Source organism: Salvia splendens, chromosome 16 (genome assembly GCF_004379255.2).
Source record: "Salvia splendens isolate huo1 chromosome 16, SspV2, whole genome shotgun sequence".
NCBI lineage: Eukaryota > Viridiplantae > Streptophyta > Magnoliopsida > Lamiales > Lamiaceae > Salvia > Salvia splendens.
In genome coordinates, this window is record NC_056047.1 from 32,273,978 (window position 1) to 32,294,685 (window position 20,708).

The 20,708-nt window shown below is 46.1% G+C and overlaps 1 long non-coding RNA gene across 1 annotated transcript; it reads right to left on the reverse strand.

Moving 5' to 3' along the window:
- Nucleotides 1-938: 938 nt before the first annotated feature.
- Nucleotides 939-19,294, reverse strand: LOC121772569. Its single transcript, XR_006044359.1, has 3 exons — nucleotides 18,563-19,294; nucleotides 1,719-1,781; nucleotides 939-1,188 (listed from the first exon to the last, which is right to left on the reverse strand). It is a non-coding gene; the product is annotated as an uncharacterized LOC121772569 (long non-coding RNA).
- Nucleotides 19,295-20,708: the final 1,414 nt, after the last annotated feature.

Below are 20,708 nucleotides of genomic sequence, written 5' to 3' on the forward strand. Positions count from 1 at the left end.
TGCAGAACGCAGGTCGATCAATAATGTTAAACAGACAGGGAGACATTTCCGTTAAGGATGTTCAAAGAAAGAGATTTTCTGGAAATCCAAGTAAGTACTGCTGATTAAATTTGTCTATTTCATCCATGTGGTGGGGATATCTTGAGTCTGTCGAAGGTATTCGAAAGAAAACGAATCGACGCACGAAAATCCGTGTAGGGAAAGTCATTAACTAAAGCCACTTATTGTGTGATCCAACGTCATTAGGCTAAGTTCATATCTCAGATCGAGCGTTTCTATAAGGTCTCATGAAATGTGATGGGATCAACACTTGCTTTCGGATCTTACATGAGTGGCTTGGCCACAATGAGGATTTATCTTGTGCTATTCCCTTATAGCACCGTTCCTCGTCTTTCTTTTCAACAGTTGCCCCTCTCGTGCTCTTATGCATTTGGGCATTGGCTCTTCTTGTGCAAAAGTCGTATCGCCTTAGATCCCGCGTTCGTGCTTAACTCTTATCTAGCATCGTCTCAAAATTTGTTGCTCGGGAAAGCAATAATAAGATTTATGGTTCATCCTTCGTAGTTCCAATTTGAACTACATTTTCTAGGAAGGTTCTTATTTCCTTTCGATTCTTCTTTATTTTCTTTATCAGGTGGGCATTCTCGTCGCACTTGGTTCTAGCGACCTCAAAATCTCGCTTCTTTAACTTTCACCTCGGTTGAACGTCCAGGAGTACTGATCGAGTCGATTACTTGGAAGGATCTAGCGAACAAGTCTAGATCTCGACTGAAGGAATGTGTGGATAGCAGAGCCGGAAAGAAACAAGGGCTCTGATACCACTCTGTCACGACCCAATTCTCGTTAAGGATAACAAGATTGAGTAATTCGTGACTAATGGGGGATTAAAGAAGCGGGGTAGAAGGGGGGTGAAAATCAAGGGAAACTGGAAGGAATACTAGTCAAATAAACACTGCAAACAAGGAACCGAATATTTGGTTACATGTTCTCAAATAGAATCATTCACCACAACAACCAAATCAGAGTTCGAAGGTGAGACAATAAGCTTCTCACTTAACGAAATAAATGCAGCGGAAAGAGGTCCCTACTAAACGACTTCGTGTATGAAGACACGAATCGCCGAGAAATCCACAAGCTTATTTAATAGCATCGACTCCGATCAATTCCTCCTTCAACTTGACGTTCAACCTGCACATTTATAAATACATGCAGGGCTGAGTACAGGAGTACTCAGTGGACACGTGCCAAAAACAAAACATACATACATAAGTTGTCATCCATCCACAGTATCACACGGGGGTTTTTCTTAAAAGGCCCGAGCATACTAAATTCTTTTGTGATCTTAAAAGTCCGACTGATCAGTCTAAGTTCTTGGTATTCCCTCCCTGTCTGAGAAACCAGTGCCGTGAAGGTGGCCACCTTCAACGAACACCCTCGCCGGCCAACCTCTCTCTAGGATGGCTCACAGCGCTCGCGCGTATAAGTCTGTGTTGGGATTTTACCCACTCTCAGACCCGAATTCGTTATCAATTTTGTTGGCATCGCCAAACTCCCGGCATATAGCCCTCACAGACAGGTATCAAAACAAATATTTTATGGCATGACAACAACTTTAAAAGAGATGATCACATCTTCATTTTTCAGAAAAGATATTTCATAACTTCAAAACATTTGCTTTATATCCACACTATAGTGCTGGATATTAAAAGAAAGCCCACCTGTTATGCTTATCTCCAATTAACAATTCCTCGTTCGGCCTCTCTTGCCCCTTGAACAAATTCCTTTAGAAATAAATAGCGTAAAACGCTAATTAATATTCAAACTATTTTTCTGAGAAAAGAATGCATGCATCCTATCCCTTAGTCTCGGCTTAAAGGATTCTTCTTAAATCTTAACTGGGCTTTGTTGTACGACAACACTTAAATTATTCCGCTCACTAATTTGGAGAATTTCTATTTTCTCTTAATTAAATATGGATTCTTAAAATCCCTTCTTAAATCCTTTCTGTCGGATTTTCTTAAGATTTCTTAAGGCCTCTTAGGGCCGCCCATGGCGTCGCGGGGCGACGCCGGTCGGCCCATTCGCTTCTCCATTTTAATATTTTCCGCCTCCGGATCTCCATACGTTATTCGAGAAAAATTAGTCGTGCTCTAACTCAATATTTCTCCATCTTCGGGAATTTAGTAATTCAGAAATTAATTTAATTAAGCTCCAAGCTAAATTCCTTGAATTAATTTCTTTCCAAAATATTTATCTTCCAAGTCCACTAATTTAATTAAGTAGCCTACTCCAACACAAACTCTTGGCCCAAACCTTAATTAAATTGGGCCACTAAGTCTCCTTTGCTCCTTTTCTTTCTTGTTAGTAAAGTCCAACTACCAATTTAATTAGGCCCACAACCAAATTAAATCAAATTGGGGTCAAGTACCCCTTTCCTCCTTTCTGTCGAGACTCTCTCTCTCTCACCTTTCTCATTTCTTTCCATTCTTTCCATTTCCAAATTCCTAACTTGAAGAATGATGGAGTACGTACTAAACAAGCCAAACAGCAGTAAAGCCCATCAGCCTAAAGCCCAAGAAAGAGTATCAGTTCGGCATGACTAAAGAGTATCAGTCCGGCATGACTAAAGAGTTCAGTTCGGCACAACCAAAGAGTTCGGCCCCAGCCTACAGCTCGGTAAAAGCCAACCAATCAAACTCTGCTCTCAGGTCGGCATCAAGCTCTACTCTCAGATCGGCAAAAGCTGCTCGGCAATAATTCAGCAGTTCGGTCTCAGTATTCGACCGAACTAGGAGATAGTGGACTCATGCAGGATTTCCACCTCCACTACACCCACGATCTATTTAGTGGTGTCAAGCAGTCATTAACTCATGCAGGATAGTGGACTCATGCAAGATCGCCACGATCTCCACGACATCCACTACCTAGTAAATGGTGCTGCATGCCACGATCTTGGTTCAATGTATAAATAGAACCTAGATCAGATAGATAGAAAAGTTCGAAGGAAGTTCTCTAGAGATAAAACCATCATATAGCAAGTCTGTATTGTAAGCTGTAGAAAACAGATCAAGCAATACAACTCTGCCCTCTTTTCTTCCCGTGGACGTAGATTTACCTCAGTAAATCGAACCACGTAAATCTCTGTGTCGTGATCTGCATTTTCCTGCATTCATCACCATCAAAAATTCGCCCAACCATCACTGGCGCCGTCTGTGGGAAACAGAGAACCAAATTTGTGATAAAGCGAATTTTTGACCCTTTTTCCACCCCAAAAAAAAAAAAATGCATACCAGATCACATAACACCCATAATACCGTTCGTGATAACCGTGAGGAAGCTAGTCCAGCTCGCAGGTCTGAAAAACGGCCTCGGGAGACATCTACCTCCGGTTCTCACGAAGAAGGAACAAGCCACTCCAGGAGAGATCGCACCGAGTCTTCCCAGCAGCCCGATTTAAATGAAGCTGTCAAGCTGTTCTTGGCCGAGAAGCAGGAGGAGTTCTTAACCTTCCTGCAGAAGAGCCAACAGCCGGAGAAGACAACGGCGGATTCTCCCTCCTCATCCAGACATGAAAGTCACTACCGCAGTAGTGACGTGTCTTCCAGGAGAAAGAATCCTCAACCCCGACATGTTCCTGTTCCTCCTCGGTACCGGAACCACAGGAGAACTCCATCTCCTCCGTACCGAAGAGATGTCGGGTTCGCCATGTACGGAGCATTAAAGACTCCGTTCTCGGACGATATCACCCGAACTCCTTTGCCGCGGAACTACCGGACACCGTCAATGACTTATGACGGGCTAGTGGATCCTCATGACTTCTTGGGATGCTATCAATATAATATGGCGAACCAGGGTCTCAATGAGGTCCATATGTGCAAGCTGTTCCCCGAGCTGCTCATCGGGAACGCCAGAAGGTGGTTCGACAGCCTTCCTCAAGGCAGCATTAGATCCTACCGAGATCTAATGGATGCTTTCCACAGGAGGTTCTTTCAGAAAGCGGAAGCCCGAATTACTTCGGCTCAGCTGCTTTCTATACGTCAAGGTCGCGACGAAAAGATCAGCGACTTCCTGACGAGATTCCATAAGGAATGCCTACAAGTAGATAATCTCAATGATCTACTTGTCATTTCGGCATTCCAAAATGGAATCCTGCCCGGAGCTCTCTACAGAAAGCTCGTGGAGTGCGGTCCGCAAACAGCTCAAGAAATGTGGGACATTGCGGACCAGTTTTCCCGTGCGGATGAGGCAGACCGTCGAAAACGGTCTTTAGACAGCTCATCCCGAGAAGAGAAAAAGAAGCCCGATCAAAGCGGCCAGGTGCTTCCTCGCCGAACTCCTTTTGAAAGAATTCAAAGGGCACCGGTACAAGGCAGATTGGGGCCACGTCTCAATCCTGAGAAGCCGCCCGCTCAGTTCGTACCATTAAACAAGTCAAGAGCGGAAATTTTCGAACTACATTCCGATATGTTCGAAAAACCAAAGCGGATGACGAAATCAGCCGCGCGGCGACCTCAGGATCAATATTGCTCCTTCCATCAAGCCCACGGTCACGATACCGAGGAGTGCCGAAATTTGGCTGCAGGTATTGATGTTCTTGTGAAAACAGGAACGTTAAAAAAATACCAAAGCAAGCAGCCGAAAAAGAACAAAAGGCAGAGAGGTGCGAACTGCAATCCTCAGGATCCGAAAAGGCATGAGGATCCCGAAGACGACGACGAGCCGCAATATGATGGAGTAATCCAGACTATTGATGCTCTCCCTGCCGGGAAGACTAAGTCGTCCCTAAAAGCAGAACGCAGAGGTTCCAATCAAGAGGAGCCAACACATAAAAGGCTGAAGAAAGACGAAGTGATTACATTTTCAGATGCCGATCCCGTCCCAGCCATCTCTCCTCACCAAGACGCTATTGTCATTCAAGCCGGAGTGGCAAACAAACTGATCCACAGAGTATTTGTGGATACAGGAGCGTCAGTCAGCATTCTTTTTAAAGAATGTTTCGATAAAATGGAAGTGGATCCAGCTCGGCTCAGTCCGGCTCCACTTCCTCTGAAAAGTTTCGCCCAGGAGGACACCCGCCCTGAAGGTATTATCAGCCTTCCGATCACGGTGGGAAAAGCGCCTACAAGCTCCAATACGATGATCGAGTTCTTTGTGGTGAAAGCTCGGTCCCCGTACAACATCATCCTGGGGAGAGACTGGCTCAACACAGTTCGGGCCGTTTGCTCTACTTATCACCTCACCATCAAGATCCCCACTAAAGGTGGGATAGCGGTCATCCGAGGTGATCAAAAGAGAGCAAAAGAATGTCTGCAGATTGCGCTTAAAAGTGCCGAACAATCAGTTCGGCACCATCAAGCATAGCAATCACAGCAACAGGAGTCAGAGGCAAGCGAGATGACCGAAGTCACTTCAGAGCCGAACTCAATGACCGTTCAGTTATACGAAGATGATCCATCCAGAACGGTCAAGATCGGCTTCGCAGGAACGCCTCTACTCCGGGAAAAGACCATTCAGCTCCTCAAGGAGTACAAAGATGTCTTTGCATGGTCTCCGTTGGACATGACCGGAGTGCCCCCCGAGGTAATCACTCATCGGTTAAATATTGATCCTTCAATCCGGCCAGTAAAACAGAAGCAAAGACTCTTTGCGGCAGAAAGAAGCCAAGTCATCCATGACGAAGTCCGCCAATTACTAAAAGCGGATGTACTATTCGAGGTGAAATATCCTTCTTGGGTGGCCAATCCTGTGATGATCAAGAAAAAAGAAGGAGGATGGCGGATGTGCATAGATTTTACCGATCTAAACAAGCACTGTCCTAAAGATTGCTATCCCCTTCCGAACATAGATGATGGAGTACGTACTAAACAAGCCCATCAGCCTAAAGCCCAAGAAAGAGTATCAGTTCGGCATGACTAAAGAGTATTAGTCCGGCATGACTAAAGAGTTCAGTTCGGCACAACCAAAGAGTTCGGCCCCAGCCTACAGCTCGGTAAAAGCCAACCAACCAAACTCTGCTCTCAGGTCGGCATCAAGCTCTACTCTCAGATCGGCAAAAGCTACTCGGCAATAATTCAGCAGTTCGGTCTCAGTATTCGACCGAACTGGGAGATAGCGGACTCATGCATGACCTCCACGACATCCACGACATAATTACTGATGATGTAAGCCACTGCCTAGTTAGTGGCCACGCAGGATCTCATGACCTCCACGACATCCACGACATAATTACTGATGATGTAAGCCACTGCCTAGTTAGTGGCCACGCAGGATCTCATGACCTCCATGACCTCCACGACTTAGGGCGGTGATGCAAGCCCCAATCTCAGTTCAATATATAAATAGAACTTAGATCTGACAGAGGAGGACTCTCTCACTCTTTCGTTCCCTAGAGACAGAATAGATTATATAGCAAGTGTGTATTGTAAGCTGTAATCCCAGATCAAGCAATACAACTCTGCCCTCTTTTCCTCCCGTGGACGTAGATTTACCTCAGTAAATCGAACCACGTAAATTCATTGTGTCGTGATCTGTATTTTCCTGCATTCACAAACATCAGAAATTCGCCGCCTCATCACTGGCGCCGTCTGTGGGAAACAGAGAACCAAATCTGTGATAAAGCGAATTTTTGACCCTTTTTCCACCAAAAAAAAAAAAATGCATGCCAGATCACATAACTCCCGTGCCTCCGTCCGTGATGGCCATGAGGAAGCTAATCCAGCAGCCCATAGGCCTGGAAAGCAGCCTCGTGAGAAGTCTGTCTCCAGTTCTCACGGTGAAGGAACAAGCCACTCCAGAAGTCGTCGCACCGAGTCTTCCCAGCAGCCCGATTTGAACGAGGCTGTCAAGTTGTTTTTGGCCGAGAAGCAGGATGAATTCTTAGCATTCCTGCAAACAGGCCAAAAACCGAAGACGAAAGCGGTGAATTCTCCTTCCTCATCCAGACATGAAAGTCACTACCGCAGTAGTGCCGTGTCTTCCAGGAAGAAGAATCCTCAACCCCGACATGTTCCTGTTTCTCCTCGGCACCGGAATCACAGGAGAACTCCTTCTCCTCCGTACCAAAGAGATGTCGGGTTCGCCATGTACGGAGCATTAAAGACTCCGTTCTCGGACGATATCATCCGAACTCCTTTGCCGCGGAACTACCGGACACCGTCAATGACTTATGACGGGCTAGTGGATCCTCATGACTTCTTGGGATGCTATCAATATAATATGGCGAACCAGGGTCTCAATGAGGTCCATATGTGCAAGCTGTTCCCCGAGCTGCTCATCGGGAACGCCAGAAGGTGGTTCGACAGCCTTCCTCAAGACAGCATTAGATCCTACCGAGATCTAATGGATGCTTTCCATAGGAGGTTCTTTCAGAAAGCGGAAGCCCGAATTACCTCGGCTCAGTTGCTTTCTATACGTCAAGGTCGCGACGAAAAGATCAGCGACTTCCTGACGAGATTTCATAAGGAATGCCTACAAGTAGATAATCTCAATGATCTACTTGTCATTTCGGCATTCCAAAATGGAATCCTGCCCGGAGCTCTCTACAGAAAGCTCGTGGAGTGCGGCCCGCAAACAGCTCAAGAAATGTGGGACATTGCGGACCAGTTTTCCCGTGCGGATGAGGCAGACCGTCGAAAACGGTCTTTAGACAGCTCATCCCAAGAAGAGAAAAAGAAGCCCGATCAAAGCGGCCAGGTGCTTCCTCGCCGAACTCCTTTTGAAAGAATTCAAAGGGCACCGGTACAAGGCAGATTGGGGCCACGGCTCAATCCTGAGAAGCCGCCCGCTCAGTTCGTACCATTAAACAAGTCAAGAACGGAAATTTTCGAACTACATTCCGATATGTTCGAAAAACCAAAGCGGATGACGAAATCAGCCGCGCGGCGACCTCAGGATCAATATTGCTCCTTCCATCAAGCCCACGGTCATGATACCGAGGAGTGCCGAAATTTGGCTGCAGGTATTGATGTTCTTGTGAAAACAGGAACGTTAAAAAAATACCAAAGCAAGCAGCCGAAAAAGAACAAAAAGCAGAGAAGTGCGAACTGCAATCCTCAGGATCCGAAAAGGCATGAAGATCCCGAAGACGACGACGAGCCGCAATATGATGGAGTAATCCAGACTATTGATGCTCTCCCTGCCGGGAAGACTAAGTCGTCCCTAAAAGCATAACGCAGAGGTTCCAATCAAGAGGAGCCGACACATAAAAGGCTGAAGAAAGACGAAGTGATTACATTTTCAGATGCCGATCCCGTCCCAGCCATCTCTCCTCACCAAGACGCTATTGTCATTCAAGCCGGAGTGGCAAACAAACTGATCCACAGAGTATTTGTGGATACAGGAGCGTCAGTCAGCGTTCTTTTTAAAGAATGTTTCGATAAAATGGAAGTGGATCCAGCTCGGCTCAGTCCGGCTCCACTTCCTCTGAAAAGTTTCGCCCAGGAGGACACCCGCCCTGAAGGTATTATCAGCCTTCCGATCACGGTGGGAAAAGCACCTACAAGCTCCAATACGATGATCGAGTTCTTTGTGGTAAAAGCTCGGTCCCCGTACAACATCATCCTGGGGAGAGACTGGCTCAACACAGTTCGGGCCGTTTGCTCTACTTATCACCTCACCATCAAGATCCCCACTAAAGGTGGAATAGCGGTCATCCGAGGTGATCAAAAAAGAGCAAAAGAATGTCTGCAGATTGCGCTTAAAAGTGCCGAGCAATCAGTTCGGCACCATCAAGCATAGCAATCACAGCAACCGGAATCAGAGGCAAGCGAGATGACCAAAGTCACTTCAGAGCCGAACTCAATGACCGTTCGGTTATACGAAGATGATCCATCCAGAACGGTCAAGATCGGCTTCGCAGGAACGCCTCTACTCCGAGAAAAGACCATTCAGCTCCTCAAGGAGTACAAAGATGTCTTTGCATGGTCTTCGTTGGACATGACCGGAGTGCCCCCCGAGGTAATCACTCATCGGTTAAATATTGATCCTTCAATCCGGCCAGTAAAACAGAAGCAAAGACTCTTTGCGGCAGAAAGAAGCCAAGTCATCCATGACGAAGTCCGCCAACTACTAAAAGCGGATGTACTATTCGAGGTGAAATATCCTTCTTGGGTGGCCAATCCTGTGATGATCAAGAAAAAAGGAGGAGGATGGCGGATGTGCATAGATTTTACCGATCTAAACAAGCACTGTCCTAAAGATTGCTATCCCCTTCCGAATATAGATAAAAAAGTAGAAGCTTTGATCGGCTTCGAAATTTTCTGTTTTATTGATTTATACAAAGGATATCACCAAGTGTTGATGGATGAGAGTGACGCTCCGAAAACAGCTTTCATTACCGATTTCGGCATTTTCGCTTATAAAAAGATGCCATTCGGTTTAAAGAATGCCGGAGCCACTTATCAAAGGATGGTAGACAAGCTTTTTCGGCACCTAATCGGAAAACAGGTTGAAGTGTACGTCGACGACATAGTTGTCAAAAGCAAAAGCACTTCGGAGTACGAAGACAACCTCAAATCCACTCTCGACGTGCTCCGAAAAGCCAACCTCAAACTCAACCCCCAAAAATGTACCTTTTTGGTAGATTCGGGAAAATTTCTGGGTTGTTGGGTTTCAAAGGACGGACTCAAGGCAAACCCTTCAAAAGTTCAAGTTATTCAGAACATGGCGATGCCGAAGTCCATACACGATGTGCAAAGATTAACTGGATGTCTAGCCGCATTGAATAGATTCCTTTCCCAAGCAGCCGAAAAGCAACTGCCGTTCTTCAAAGTGTTAAAAAAGGCACCAAAGTTTGAGTGGGGAGCCGAGCAGAAAAAGGCCTTTGGCGAGCTCAAAAGTTATTTAGCCGAGCTTCCAATTCTCTCTGCTCCAACAGATGCCGAAGTGATTTTCTTATACTTAGCGGCATCCGATCAAACCATTAGTGCGGTGCTTGTACGAGAAGAAGGCCTAAAGCAGTTTCCCATCTACTTTACAAGCCGAGCATTAAGAGGTCCAGAAACAAGGTATCAACCTCTGGAAAAAATTGCTCTGGCGTTAGTAAATGCAGCAAGGAGACTGCGGCCATACTTCTATGCTCACAAGGTATGCGTCTTAACCGATCTGCCTCTTCGGCAAGTTTTGACCAAGCCAGAAGCATCAGGCAGAATCGCCAAATGGGCCATAGAGCTGGGAGAACACTCAATCGAGTACCTACCTCGGAAAGCCATCAAGGGACAAGCCTTGGCAGATTTTCTTGCAGAGGCCAAGTTCGATCAAGCAATCCCTGTCATTGCCGAACAGAAAAATTCTGCCAATGCCGAACTAGCACAGCCCTTGGAATCCGAAGAAGAGCCGCCGGACTGCTGGAGCGGATTCGTAGATGGAGCTTCGAATAAAACGGGAAGTGGAGCTGGTATTCTGCTTATCGCTCCCGATGGACACGAGGTAACCTATTCACTTCGGTTCTCATTCCCAACCACTAATAACGAAGCCGAATACGAAGCCCTCCTTGCCGGACTCCAGCTAGCGCAAAGTCTATGTATCAAGTCTCTCAAAATCCATTGTGATTCACAAATCATAGTGAATCACATGTTGGGTACAAGTGAAGCCCGTGATGAGAGGATGAGGAAATATTTAGACAAAGCGCAAAGCATTAGCCGAAGTTTCTCTTATTTTCGGATAGTCCGCATTCCCAGAGCAGGAAACAGCCGGGCAGATACTTTAAGTAAGTTAGCCGCATGTCCAAGTTCAAAGGTGGAGGAATTGATGCATCGAAGCATTGATGAAGCTGAGGTACATTCAGTAACCAGCTCGCCGAACTGGATGACGCCGATCTTACAGTATCTAAATCAAGGACAATTGCCCGAGGATAAGAGAGAAGCTCGGAAGATCACGTGCCGAGCACTTCGGTACGAACTTCATGAAGGAGTCCTCTTTAGAAAGTCTTACCTCCAGCCGTTATTGCGGTGCGTAGGACCAGAAGAGACGGACTACATCCTCAGAGAAGTTCATGAAGGATCGTGCGGTAGCCACATCGGAGCTAGAGCTTTAGCTAAAAAAGTTCTAAGATGGGGATATTATTGGCCAACCTTGGTACAAGAAGCAGTGCAGCTCGTCAAGACATGCCCGAAGTGCCAAATCCATGCAAATATCCCAAGGATGCCGCAGACCGATCTATCCACTATGCAAAGCCCTTGGCCTTTTATGCAATGGGGTATAGACATAGTAGGACCACTACCACAAGCTCCTCGGCAAATGAAATTCCTTATCGTTGCCGTGGACTACTTTACGAAGTGGGTGGAAGCTGAACCATTAGCTACGATAACGAGCTCGAAGGCATTGGATTTCGTCTGGAAGAACATAGTGTGCCGATTCGGCATACCCCACATCCTCATCTCGGATAACGGGACTCAGTTCACCGACAAGACGTTCAAGAATTGGTGCCAAGAGCTGAATATTCAACAACGGTTCACTTCGGTCTCTCATCCACAAGCAAACGGACAAACGGAGGTAACAAATCGTATCCTGGTGAAAGGGTTAAAAGCTCGGTTAGAACAAGCCAAAGGACAATGGGTAGAAAATCTCCCTCAAGTCCTATGGTCCTACCGAACTACACCCACAACCTCCAACGGTGAAACTCCGTACAGTCTTGTGTACGGCACTGAAGCCGTGATTCCGGTGGAGATCGGCATACCCAGTCCCCGAACTCTAAATTTCTCAGCAGAAATGAATGATGACGGACTGAGAGCCGAGCTAGATCTTGCCGAAGAAAGAAGAGAATTGGCATGCATAAAAGCAGCCAAGTACAAGGAGCAAGTAGCCCGGTATTACAACCAAAGGGTGAAGAAGCTGCAATTTCAAGTGGGAGATCTCGTCTTGAGAAACAACGAAGTAAGCCGAGTAGAAAAGCTGGGCAAGCTCGAACCCACATGGGAAGGTCCGTATCGGGTGTCAGAAGTCCTCGGCAAAGGGTCTTACATATTGGCTCACATGTCAGGAGAACAGGTACCCCGAACATGGCACATTTCCAACCTCAAAAAGTTCCATTTGTAAGAGACAGTCCGGTCAGTCAGTCTTGAGTCCTGTTCGGTCAACGTGCTTTATTTGGTTTACTTGGTCTTTATTTGTCTCTGTGCGTTTTGTCTCTGTGCGTTTTGTCTGTGCGTTTTGTCTGTCTATGTGCGTGTCGTCTCTTACAAATGTTACTGAGGTATCTTGTTCTTCGAAGGTTGATCCCCTTCTTAGAACATATACAAGCCAACGATTGTGAGTCAAAGCTTATAAAGAGGATACAGGACCACAATTCAGCTTAAACAAGCACTTCGTCTGAAACGAACTGCAATAAGCCAACGATTGTGAGGTCAAAGCTTCTAAAGAGGATACAGGACCACAATTCAGCTTAAACAAGCACTTCGTCTGAAACGAACTGCAATAAGCCAACGATTGTGAGGTCAAAGCTTCTAAAGAGGATACAAGACCACAATTCAGCTTAAACAAGCACTTCGTCTGAAACGAACTGCAATAAGCCAACGATTGTGAGGTCAAAGCTTCTAAAGAGGATACAAGACCACAATTCGGCTTAAAAATCAAGCACTTCGTCTGAAACGAACTGCAACGACAGTCCGATTCTCGCGATAAAACTTGCCTGAATTAGGACAAGGAAAAGTCCGATCCACGCGATAAAACTCGCCGAATTAGGACAAGGGAAAGTCCGATCCCCAAATTAGGACAACGAAAAGTCCGATCCGAGCAATAAAATTCGCCAAATTAGGACACAAGACAAGTCCGGTCAAAAGAAAAGTTCACTTCATAAGACCGAGGACAAACATCAACTTACCCCGTACCTTTATCCAGAATGCCGAAGTAATTCACTTCGCTTTTCGGGGGGGGTAGTGATGGAGTACGTACTAAACAAGCCCATCAGCCTAAAGCCCAAGAAAGAGTATCAGTTCGGCATGACTAAAGAGTATTAGTCCGGCATGACTAAAGAGTTCAGTTCGGCACAACCAAAGAGTTCGGCCCCAGCCTACAGCTCGGTAAAAGCCAACCAACCAAACTCTGCTCTCAGGTCGGCATCAAGCTCTACTCTCAGATCGGCAAAAGCTACTCGGCAATAATTCAGCAGTTCGGTCTCAGTATTCGACCGAACTGGGAGATAGCGGACTCATGCATGACCTCCACGACATCCACGACATAATTACTGATGATGTAAGCCACTGCCTAGTTAGTGGCCACGCAGGATCTCATGACCTCCACGACATCCACGACATAATTACTGATGATGTAAGCCACTGCCTAGTTAGTGGCCACGCAGGATCTCATGACCTCCATGACCTCCACGACTTAGGGCGGTGATGCAAGCCCCAATCTCAGTTCAATATATAAATAGAACTTAGATCTGACAGAGGAGGACTCTCTCACTCTTTCGTTCCCTAGAGACAGAATAGATTATATAGCAAGTGTGTATTGTAAGCTGTAATCCCAGATCAAGCAATACAACTCTGCCCTCTTTTCCTCCCGTGGACGTAGATTTACCTCAGTAAATCGAACCACGTAAATTCATTGTGTCGTGATCTGTATTTTCCTGCATTCACAAACATCAGAAATTCGCCGCCTCATCAATAGACAAAAAAGTAGAAGCTTTGATCGGCTTCGAAATTTTCTGTTTTCTTGATTTATACAAAGGATATCACCAAGTGTTGATGGATGAGAGTGACGCTCCGAAAACAGCTTTCATTACCGATTTCGGCATTTTCGCTTATAAAAAGATGCCATTCGGTTTAAAGAATGCCGGAGCCACTTATCAAAGGATGGTAGACAAGCTTTTTCGGCACCTAATCGGAAAACAGGTTGAAGTGTATGTCGACGACATAGTTGTCAAAAGCAAAAGCACTTCGGAGTACGAAGACAACCTCAAATCCACTCTCGACGTGCTCCGAAAAGCCAACCTCAAACTCAACCCCCAAAAATGTACCTTTTTGGTAGATTCGGGAAAATTTCTGGGTTGTTGGGTTTCAAAGGACGGACTCAAGGCAAATCCCTCAAAAGTTCAAGTTATTCAGAACATGGCGATGCCGAAGTCCATACACGATGTGCAAAGACTAACTGGATGTCTAGCCGCATTGAATAGATTCCTTTCCCAAGCAGCCGAAAAGCAACTGCCGTTCTTCAAAGTGTTAAAAAAGGCACCAAAGTTTGAGTGGGGAGCCGAGCAGAAAAAGGCTTTTGACGAGCTCAAAAGTTATTTAGCCGAGCTTCCAATTCTCTCTGCTCCAACAGATGCCGAAGTGATTTTCTTATACTTAGCGGCATCCGATCAAACCATTAGCGCGGTGCTTGTACGAGAAGAAGGCCTAAAGCAGTTTCCCATCTACTTTACAAGCCGAGCATTAAGAGGTCCAGAAACAAGGTATCAACCTCTGGAAAAAATTGCTCTGGCGTTAGTAAATGCAGCAAGGAGACTGCGGCCATACTTCTATGCTCACAAGGTATGCGTCTTAACCGATCTGCCTCTTCGGCAAGTTTTGACCAAGCCAGAAGCATCAGGCAGAATCGCCAAATGGGCCATAGAGCTGGGAGAACACTCAATCAAGTACCTACCTCGAAAAGCCATCAAGGGACAAGCCTTGGCAGATTTTCTTGCAGAGGCCAAGTTCGATCAAGCAATCCCTGTCATTGCCGAACAGAAAAATTCTGCCAATGCCGAACTAGCACAGCCCTTGGAATCCGAAGAAGAGCCGCCGGACTGCTGGAGCGGATTCGTAGATGGAGCTTCGAATAAAACGGGAAGTGGAGCTGGTATTCTGCTTATCGCTCCCGATGGACACGAGGTAACCTATTCACTTCGGTTCTCATTCCCAACCACTAATAACGAAGCCGAATACGAAGCCCTCCTTGCCGGACTCCAGCTAGCGCAAAGTCTATGTATCAAGTCTCTCAAAATCCATTGTGATTCACAAGTCATAGTGAATCACATGTTGGGTACAAGTGAAGCCCGTGATGAGAGGATGAGGAAATATTTAGACAAAGCGCAAAGCATTAGCCGAAGTTTCTCTTATTTTCGGATAATCCGCATTCCCAGAGCAGAAAACAGCCGAGCAGATACTTTAAGTAAGTTAGCCGCATGTCCAAGCTCAAAGGTGGAGGAATTGATGCATCGAAGCATTGATGAAGCTGAGGTACATTCAGTAACCAGCTCGCCGAACTGGATGACGCCGATCTTACAGTATCTAGATCAAGGACAACTGCCCGAGGATAAGAGAGAAGCTCGGAAAATCACATGCCTAGCACTTCGGTACGAACTTCATGGAGGAGTCTTATACAGAAAGTCCTACCTTCAGCCGTTATTACGATGTATAGGGCCAGAAGAGACGGACTACATCCTCAGAGAAGTTCATGAAGGATCGTGCGGCAGCCACATCGGAGCTAGAGCTTTAGCTAAAAAAGTTCTAAGATGGGGATATTATTGGCCAACCTTGGTACAAGAAGCAGTGCAGCTCGTCAAGACATGCCCGAAGTGCCAAATCCATGCAAATATCCCAAGGATGCCGCAGACCGATCTATCCACTATGCAAAGCCCTTGGCCTTTTATGCAATGGGGTATAGACATAGTAGGACCACTACCACAAGCTCCTCGGCAAATAAAATTCCTAATCGTTGCCGTGGACTACTTTACGAAGTGGGTGGAAGCTGAACCATTAGCTACGATAACGAGCTCGAAGGCATTGGATTTCGTCTGGAAGAACATAGTGTGCCGATTTGGCATACCCCACATCCTCATCTCGGATAACGGGACTCAGTTCACCGACAAGACGTTCAAGAATTGGTGCCAAGAGCTGAATATTCAACAGCGGTTCACTTCGGTCTCTCATCCACAAGCAAACGGACAAACGGAGGTAACAAATCGTATCCTGGTGAAAGGGTTAAAAGCTCGGTTAGAACAAGCCAAAGGACAATGGGTAGAAAATCTCCCTCAAGTCCTATGGTCCTACCGAACTACACCCACAACCTCCAACGGTGAAACTCCGTACAGTCTTGTGTACGGCACTGAAGCCGTGATTCCGGTGGAGATCGGCATACCCAGTCCCCGAACTCTAAATTTCTCAGCAGAAATGAATGACGACGGACTGAGAGCCGAGCTAGATCTTGCCGAAGAAAGAAGAGAATTGGCATGCATAAAAGCAGCCAAGTACAAGGAGCAAGTAGCCCGGTATTATAACCAAAGGGTGAAGAAGCTGCAATTTCAAGTGGGAGATCTCGTCTTGAGAAACAACGAAGTAAGCCGAGCAGAAAAGCTGGGCAAGCTCGAACCCACATGGGAAGGTCCGTATCGGGTGTCAGAAGTCCTCGGCAAAGGGTCTTACAAATTGGCTCACATGTCAGGAGAACAGGTACCCCGAACATGGCACATTTCCAACCTCAAGAAGTTCCATTTGTAAGAGACAGTCCGGTCAGTCAGTCTTGAGTCCTGTTCGGTCAATGTGCTTTCTTTGGTTTGCTTGGTCTTTGTTTGTCTCTGTGCGTTTTGTCTGTGTGTTTTGTCTGTCTCTGTGCGTGTCGTCTCTTACAAATGTTACTGAGGCCCAGTGATGGTTGGGCGAATTTTTGATGGTGATGAATGCAGGAAAATGCAGATCACGACACAGAGATTTACGTGGTTCGATTTACTGAGGTAAATCTACGTCCACGGGAAGAAAAGAGGGCAGAGTTGTATTGCTTGATCTGTTTTCTACAGCTTACAATACAGACTTGCTATATGATGGTTTTATCTCTAGAGAACTTCCTTCGAACTTTTCTATCTATCTGATCTAGGTTCTATTTATACATTGAACCAAGATCGTGGCATGCAGCACCATTTACTAGGTAGTGGATGTCGTGGAGATCGTGGCGATCTTGCATGGGTCCACTATCCTGCATGAGTTAATGACTGCTTGACACCACTAAATAGATCGTGGGTGTAGTGGAGGTGGAAATCCTGCATGAGTCCACTATCTCCTAGTTCGGTCGAATACTGAGACCGAACTGCTGAATTATTGCCGAGCAGCTTTTGCCGATCTGAGAGTAGAGCTTGATGCCGACCTGAGAGCAGAGTTTGATTGGTTGGCTTTTACCGAGCTGTAGGCTGGGGCCGAACTCTTTGGTTGTGCCGAACTGAACTCTTTAGTCATGCCGGACTGATACTCTTTAGTCATGCCGAACTGATACTCTTTCTTGGGCTTTAGGCTGATGGGCTTTACTGCTGTTTGGCTTGTTTAGTACGTACTCCATCACTACCCCCCCCCCCGAAAAGCGAAGTGAATCACTTCGGCATTCTGGATAAAGGTACGGGGTAAGTTGATGTTTGTCCTCGGTCTTATGAAGTGAACTCTTCTTTGACCGGACTTGGTTTGTGTCCTAATTTGGCGAGTTTTATCGCTCGGATCGGACTTTCCGTTGTCCTAATTTGGGGATCGGACTTTCCCTTGTCCTAATTCGGCGAGTTTTATCGCGTGGATCGGACTTTCCCTTGTCCTAATTCAGGCAAGTTTTATCGCGTGAATCGGACTTTTGTTGCAGTTCGTTTCAGACGAAGTGCTTGATTCTTAAGTTGAATTGTGGTCTTGTATCCTCTTTAGAAGCTTGGACTTCACAATCGTTGGCTTATTGCAGTTCGTTTCAGACGAACTGCTTGTTTAAGCTGAATTGTGGTCTTGTATCCTCTTTAGAAGCTTTGACTCACAATCGTTGGCTTGTATATGTTCTAAGAAGGGGATCAGCCTTCGAAGAACAAGATACCTCAGTAACATTTGTAAGAGACGACACGCACAGAGACAGACAAAACACACAGACAAAACGCACAGAGACAAACAAAGACCAAGCAAACCAAAGAAAGCACATTGACCGAACAGGACTCAAGACTGACTGACCGGACTGTCTCTTACAAACAACACGCAGCGGCTACTTCCTACAGCTCCCCCCCATCTCCGTTCTCTTTTCTCTCAATTTCCGGCGAGTCCTCGCCTTAGGTGGTCTCGATTTCCTCCGAATCGGACCCCTCTCTCTCCAAATTGAAATTTCCCCAATTTTAGAAATCCCCCAAATCGACGAAAACGCAGCGTCTCCACTTTATCTCTCTCTCCGGCTCCCTCTGTTCTTCCGTCGCGTTCAGGAGAATCCTCGACCGCCCGACGAGCAAGGCTGCCGCTCGCGGTGTCGCTCGGCGTCGGCTTCAGCAGCCCGCTGCCTTGTCGGCTGCCGCTCCGCTGTGTGGATTGTTCGACGCTGGCCGCCCGCCGTCTAAGCTAAGTTTTCTTCTTCCCTCACCTCCGTTCATTCCGAAATTTCGATCGACGATTTGGTTCGGTCTTTGGGTTTTGTTCGTTGATGGAAATAGCTTGCTACTGATTTGCGATACCAGTTCTTGATACTTATGGTTCTCATTTCGTCATACTGATTTAGAATATTCCCTACGTGCTTCGCTCTAGCATCGTCTCTCGCTTGTTCTCTACTTGTTAACGTTATGAATTCCTAAGGCCATGTATCTATGTTCTTGGCTATGGGATTGTTGTTCTATATGATGCAACGAGCGTGTTGAGGGAATTACCTCTCGGCTGAAAATCCTTGCGGTCTCTCTTGCTGCCGGCGCCTCGCCTCATTCCTCACTCCTTGCTGCTTTCTCCTTATGATGTTGTGAATCTTGGTGTTCGAAGAGTGGGGAGGGGCGAAGGCTGCGGCCTCTTATATAGCTCAAGGAATTGGCATTTTGTGCCTGAAACTTGGGGACAAAGGCTCCTATTTTTGGCTGCCAGCTTGCTCCCTTTTGAACTTATTGATTATGGGAATCTTTCCTATTTGATGCAAGCCTTGGGGCTGCCCCCCTCTTGGCTGCCTCCTAGTCTCGGTTTGGAGGGTGTGGAAATCTATGGTTCCCTTTAAAAGGTCCTTGGTGATGAGCTTATCCTTTGCTCAACTTGTTCTCATTCTTTTTGCAAGCTTGGTGATGTGTCACAAGGATTTCATGCTTGCTATATTGAATAAGTCCTCCACTTTTGAGTCTTGTGAATCCAAAATTCTCATACCTATTTTGATGTTTCACTTGTAGGTGCAAGTTGTCTTTTCTTGGTGTTTTGTGGAGCAAGAATCGAGAGGGAAAGAGAGAAAGAAGACTCCTCTTGAAGCTTTTGTTTCCTATATTTATTTAGAAAAAACCAAGAGTGTATTGTCCCTTTCATGGCATGTACTATTAGCATTTCTATAATCCAATAAATTGTATTTCCACTTGCTCTTTTAATAAACATAACTCCCTACTTTTTATTCTTGAACATTTCTTGTACTTTGCTTTCTTCACAAAAACTTGCTTTATTCCACGATGGAAATTACAACGGAAATTTCTACGTTCATACGCCCTCCACACGAGGATTAAGTAGTCTAATAAGTTCGGCTTATCCAACATAAAAGGAATCAAAATTCCAGGGCGTCACATTCCACCCTCCTTAAACGAAATTTCGTCCCGAAATTTGTACGGCTTTACTAGAACAACTCGGAATATCGCTCCCTCATTTTATCTTCCAACTCCCACGTGACCTCTTCCTGCACGTGGTGCTCCTAAAGTACTTTAACCGAAGGAATGGATTTGTTTCTTAATTGCTGCACCTTCCTGTCCAGAATTGCCTTCGGTTTTTTTTTCCTCACAGCTCAGATCCGGGTTTAATATTATCTCTTCCTGATGAATCACGTGCTTCGGATCAAACACATACTTTCTAAGCTGTGATACATGGAATACGTTGTGAACGTTTCCAAAGCTTGGCGGTAACGCCAATCGATAAGCCACTGGTCCGACTGCCTCTAGGATCTCGTACAGTCCTATATATCGGGGTCTGAGTTTTCCCTTGACTCCAAATCTGGCTATCCCTTTTGAGGGTGATATTTTCAAGAAAACTTTATCTCCCACTTCAAACTGCAAATCAGTCCGTCGGACATCCGCATAGGACTTCTGTCTGTCTTGAGCCTCCTTGATCCTCTCTCGGATCTTTCTAACAATTTCTATCATTTCCTCGATTATATCCGGGCCCAAAATCTTCCTCTCACCGACCTCGTCCCAATAGAGGGGTGATCTACACTTCTTCCCGTACAGCGCCTCGTACGGAGCCGTATCAATCGTGGCCTGGTGGCTGTTGTTATAAGCGAATTCTATCAACGGCAGCACTTGCTCCCAATTGCTACCTCTATCGAGCCCTACTGCTCTCAGCATGTCCTCAAGCGTCTGAATGGTTCTCTCCGACTGTCCGTCGGTCTGTGGGTGAAATGCCGTGCTAAAATTTAGTCGCATCCCCAGCTCTTTCTGTAGGCTCTTCCAAAATCCGGACATGAATTTGGCATCTCTATCCGACGTGATCGTCGCTGGTATGCCATGCAAGCGAATGATTTCCTTCACGTACAACTGGGCTAGCTTCTCTGATCCGTACGTGATAGGGATCGGTATAAAATGAGCGCTCTTGGTGAGACGATCAACTATCACCCAAATCGCGGTATTTCCTCTTTGAGATCTTGGTAATCTCGTGACAAAATCCATGGCTATGTGTTCCCATTTTCACTCGGGAATCTCTAGCGGCTGCAACTTTCCATACGGTCGTTGGTGTAGTGCCTTCACTTGCTGACAGGCAAGACACCTCTCAACGTAGGATGCTATATCTCTCTTCATTCCGTCCCACCAGAACTTCTTCTTTAAGTCCTGACACATCTTTGTACTC